This window comes from Callospermophilus lateralis, unplaced genomic scaffold (assembly GCF_048772815.1).
Source record: "Callospermophilus lateralis isolate mCalLat2 unplaced genomic scaffold, mCalLat2.hap1 Scaffold_86, whole genome shotgun sequence".
Taxonomy (NCBI): Eukaryota; Metazoa; Chordata; class Mammalia; order Rodentia; family Sciuridae; genus Callospermophilus; species Callospermophilus lateralis.
The window spans coordinates 3,749,281-3,755,292 of NW_027516693.1; the positions used below are offsets into that span (position 1 = coordinate 3,749,281).

General features: G+C 32.3%; 1 pseudogene; it reads right to left on the bottom strand.

Annotated features, from left to right (window-relative positions):
* Positions 1-575: 575 nt before the first annotated feature.
* Positions 576-3,567, bottom strand: LOC143387580 (uncharacterized; annotated as a pseudogene).
* Positions 3,568-6,012: the final 2,445 nt, after the last annotated feature.

Below are 6,012 nucleotides of genomic sequence, written 5' to 3' on the forward strand. Positions count from 1 at the left end.
AGATTTAGTCTTTCTTTAAAAGTATTATTACTTTATTCACATTTCAAATTCACCAGGATGTCTTCTGCTGTGGTGAATAAAGTTTTATTTTTTATTAAAAGCTTTTCCACATTATTCACTTTTGTAGGGCTATTCTCCAGTGTAAGTTCTGTTGTGGTGAATAAGGCCTGTTTTATTGCTAAAAGCTTTGCCACATTCCTTATATTTGTAAGGTTTCTCTCCAGTGTAAATTCTCCTGTGGCAAATAAGGTCTAACATTTGAGTAAAAACTTTGTCACATACTTTGCATTTTTGAGGCTTTTCTCCAGTGTGAGTTCTGTTGTGGCAAATAAGGTGATATTTGAACACTTTAACACATTCTTTACATTTGTAAGGCTTCTCTCTAGTGTGAGTTATGTGGTGGCAAATAAAGCCTGATTTTTGAGTAAAAGCTTTGCCACATTCTTTACATTTGTAGGGCTTCTCTCCAGTGAGTTCTGCTGTGGTGAAGGTCTATTTTTGACCAAAAGCTTTGCCCATTCTTTACATTTGTAGGGCATCACTCCACTGTGATTTCTGCTCTGGCGAATAAGGTTTCATGTGTCAGCAAATGCTTTGCCACATTCTGTACATTTGTAGGGCTTCTCTCCAGTGTGAGTTCTTCTGTGGTAAATAAGGTCTAATTTTCGACCAAAAACTTTGCCACAATCTTTACATTTGTAGGGCTTCTCTCCAGTGTGAGTTCTGCTGTGGTAAATAAGGTTTGATTTTTGACCAAAAGCTTTGCCACAATTTTTACATTTGTAGGGCTTCTCTCCAGTGTGCCCTCTTCTGTGGCAAATAAGGTTTTATTTTTGACCAAAAACTTTGCCAAAATTTTTACATTTATACGGCTTCTCTCCAGTGTGAGTTCTTCTGTGGCAAATTAGGAGTGATTTTTGACCAAAAGCTTTGCCACATTTTTTTTACATTTGAAAGGCTTCTCTCCAGTGTGAGTTCTTATGTGGCAAGTAAGGTATGATTTTTGACAAAAAGCTTTGCCACATTCTGTACATTTGTAGGGCTTCTCTCCAGTGTGAGTACTGCTGTGGCAAATAAGGTCTGATTTTCGACTAAAAGCCTTGCCACAATCTTTACATTAATAGGGCTTCTCTACAGAGTGAGTTCTTCTGTGACAAATTAAGAGTGATTTTTGACCAAAAGCTTTGTCACATTCTTTACATTTGTAAGGCTTCTCTCCAGTGTGAGTGTGAGTTCTGATGTGGCAAGTAAGGTATGATTTTCGACAAAAAGCTTTGCCACAATCTTTACATTTGTAGGGCTTCTCTCCAGTGTGAGTTCTGCTGTGGCGAATAAGGTTTGATTTTTGACCCAAAGCTTTGCCACATTCTTTACAATTGTAAGGCTTCTCTCCAGTGTGTGTTCTGCTGTGGTGAATAAGGTGTGATTTATGATGAAAAGCTTTGCCACAATCTTTACATTTGTAAGGCTTCTCTCTAGTGTGAGTTCTGCTGTGACAAATTAGGGTTGATTTTAGACTGAAAGCTTTGCCACATTCTTTACATTTGTAAGGCTTCTCTCCCGTGTGAGTTCTGATGTGGCAAGTAAGGTTTGATTTTTGACTTAAAGCTTTGCTACATTCTGTACATTTGTAGGGCTTCTCTCCAGTGTGAGTTATTCTGTGGCGAATAAGGTGTGATTTTTGATGAAAAGCCTTGCCACAATCTTTACATTCGTAGGGCTTCTCTCCAGTGTGAGTTCTTCTGTGGCAAATAAGGTTTGATTTTTGACCAAAAGCTTTGCCACAATCTTTACATTTGTAGGGCTTCTCTCCATTGTGGATTCCTCTGTGGTAAATAAGACCTTTTTTTTTTTTTTTTTACTAAAAGCTTTGCAAAATTCTTTATATTCGTAGGGCTTCTCTCCAGTATAAATTTCCTGGTGATGAACAAGGCCTGATTATTTATATGATTTCTGGTGTTCACTCTCACTTGTAGTTTTCCATATTTTCTTTTGTGATAAATAATCAAGATCACAACTTCCATATTTTGCACTTATCACTTCATGTAATATATGTTTTAGGCCCTTTTCTGGTGAATACTTTTGGATATGATTAGGAATCGTGCCTGAAATAAAAAAACAATACCTATTAGACTGGGATAAATATATTTTGCATACATAACATGAAATTAAGGTAAAATAAATACATAAGGAGTGTAGCAGATTAGTAAGTCCAAAGTCACCATAAATCCAAAAAATATATTAGTTCAAAAAAAATGTACACAAAAAATTACCTTGAGAATATTATCCAAATTCTTGTAGAGACCACAGTATCCAAGAGGAGTACATCATTAAGAAGTTCAATATAATAAAGTGTAGAAAAGAATCATTAACTGCCTTTTGTCCTTCATAAGATAGTATTGGGTATTTAGGAAATATGTACCAGCTACCTTCACTGTCAGTAGAATAACAGAAATGTAAAACATGTACAAACATTTCTGGCTTTTTCAAAGAGTGTCCAAAAAATGGTTTTTGTCTACCATGGCATATAGACATGAAAATAACTAGTAGATTTTGAATGATAATACCACAAATATTCAACAAGTGTAAAGAGGCAATGGACTCTTAAAAAGAAATATGAATAAAAAATTTACTAAGAAATATACACATATATGTCTATAAAATTTTTGCAAAAACATTTTAAAAGACTATAAAAACCTTGCATAGCCTATGGCCATAATATTTGGATGAATTCAACACATGACAATCAAGTATAATAAATTAATTTTTATATTTTTACATTCATGTGATATGAGAATTTCCTTTATTGATAAATACCACTTTGTTTATTTATAAATATATCATGGAATTTTGTACTATAAATACAAGGTAATATGACTAAAGAGAATGAATTAACAATCATTATTTCATATAATTATCAATTTTGTTCTTACAATGCATGGTATTCCTTCTACTAGTATTTATGAAGAACAGAATACACTCACTATGTGGTAAAATAAAACTCTTGACCCTATTATGCTCAATAAAATAAAAATATGAAGACTTTTACTATAATATAAACCCTACACAAAACACAGTACCTGGTGAGCAAAATTTTGCTCACTAAATTTCTGACTTCCACATGTGAATCAAATGCTCCTACAACTTAATATCTGCATGCCAGCTTTCACTTAATTCAAAATCCTGCATATATTTCTTATAACACTTTAAGAGACAAAATATTTTATAACTAAATAATAATAGTATATAAGTACATATTTTTAAACATTTTACATTGATGGGCACACACATTGAGTCCCTAGCTTTAATACTGAGAAAAATGTTGGCACTAAACACAAAAGCAGACGTACCTTTTCAATTTTCTAATTTAATTGTTCATGGATACATATTTAGTACTGGCAATTCTCGATCATTAGGTCATTCAACTTTTAATGTTTCATGTGTAATCCTTGAGATTACCCCAAAAATTCTATATCATGTACTATAACACAAGTCTCTTTAAAATTGTTTGAGCCATGCTGTTTCTATATTTCTGTGACTTCTCTCAAACATGACGTACTTTTGCATGACCTCCAAATTAGCAAATATTACAAGGATGCAGCACTGTTCTTGCCTATTTTATTTTATTTAAGAGTTTTTATACTTTTTTCCCGAAAATGGAGTATATAATCTACTGATGGCTCCTTTAATGAACAAATGAAAAATACTACAGCAAATATAAGCAAAGTGAAGCATGGCTAAATCCAAGTGACAAAAAAATAAAAATAAAACATTAAGAATTTAATATTAGGATACTGAGAGTTATGAATTATTTAAAGAACACTAAATAACTATTTTTAAAAGTTCAGAGAGTGAAATTGAAAAATATTAACATCAATGGGCACAATGTTTATGTGAATAATTTTTTAAGAAAAAATAAAAGGGGCTTTCCTAGTGTGCAAACCCAATATTCTACAAATATGGGAGAGGCTTATCAAGCAGTACCAAGTTTAAGACAAGTCTAAGCAACTTGTAAAATACTGTAAAAATTAAAAATCTATAGGATATATAAAGAGAAGTGGGATATATATATACACACACACACACTGTATTTTGTGTAGGGTTGATATTATAGTCCAAGACTCTCTCTCTCATATATATATATATATATATATATATATATATATATATATATATATATATATAGTGTGTGTGTGTGTGTGTGTGTGAAAAGAATCCAAGCATGCCACAATAAAAAACAATGATCCAGAAATTAAATAACTAATCAAAATGAAAAATTTTAAAAATTTACAAAGTATAATGATTTATTCACTTCAAAATATTTATGATTACTAATGCATTATTGCAAAACACAAAACAAAAGCAAAAATTTAATAACAGATTTGAATCTAAAATAGAAAATGTCAAGTAAGTTCCAGCAGAGAGCATGGAAAGAAACCAAGCATGATTTGCTCCTAGAGGCCCTATTTGTTTAAAGATGGATAATGCTCCTGCCTTTACATCTCATCCTTTTGCACAATTTTTAATCAATGGGATATAGTTTTAAATCATGAAATTTCTCATAATTCTTTTGGATGAGCTTTTGTTGAATGAGCAAATTGTATCCTAATACTTGCCTTTTAAAACAGAAACAAACAGAGATCTAGCCTCTATTATATTAATATGCATTAAATATTGTTTTATTTACAGTTAATGTACTCAATATACAACATAAAGTTAATACTCAAATTTGGTCATCTGCAATGAATAGACATTTTATTCTCAAACATCCATTACCAATAAAATAATGTAATATATGAGGTTCCACCTGACCAGCATGACAAGCTCCTATGCCTTTGCTGACTTTGGGAAAAGCATAGACTGCTACACTTATGCTAACATGTCCTGTTTGGACTCTAGCTTCATGCTTGAAAAATAGCAATGACAAATGTACATCAGTGACTTCACAAGCTGATTTCTAAGTTTCATTTAACCCTGGAAGATAAGAGTTCATCCAAACAAGAGAACAATAATTCTCAAAAGAGGAGAAACATTAAATGAGGACCCCAAGAGACTTAAATTCTAGTTACTTGTTGAGATATAAAACCATTAACAGCCTCAGCTCAACAGGTGTTGGCTAAAATGGGGTTAGAATGTACTCTAGATAACTTTGTTACTGCTTTGATTGCTAAACTCACACAAAACTCTGTAAATTCTTTGGTCTTAACAACAATTTTGCTCTGTTTTTGTACACCAGCTCTGGGAAATTCAGTACTGCCAGATTGTGGACTTCAAGAACCCATTACAATATCTTGACTCACTTGCATAAAATTGTTATACACCTGCAAAAATATCTCATGGTATTCATTGTTGTCTTAGCAGAATAATGTGTCCTTACCATCCACATAGTATTTAATAGGTCAAAATCCTGTGCAATTTATTCATAAAAGATCTATTCCTCTTGATAAAAACTGTGAGGATTCAGTGAAGCTTCTCTCTAAGGCAGAATTTAACGCTTTGACATTCTCCTTGCTTAGTTTACCTGGATTAGCTCTATGGGCTTATAAAACTACTATGAAACTCGCCTGTACTATCATAAACAGTATTAGTCATGCCACCATGGATGTAAATATGCTTAATGAAGAACAAAAACAACATTGTCAAGCCATACTTGACAATTATGCTGCAATTAATTGTTATTGTTACATCATAAAGGATATCAGAAGTTTAATACCACGTGTTCCTTCAATTTAAGTTATAATAGTAATTTTATTTCAAAAGACTTAGATTACCTTAAAGATATCATTAATAAGGATCAACAAGATGATGGATTTTGGAATTGTTGGATTGGTTAACTTCATGTTTACTCAATTTCATGTGGGTCAAAAATATTCATAGGTGGACGTTTACTGATGTTGGAACTTGCTATTGTCTATGCTTGCCCTAATTTTTGCCCCCACCAGCATTAAGGAGATAAGTAATATTATTTATTCAAAAGGCCTTAAAAAAGAGGGGAGGTATTAAGTATTCTGA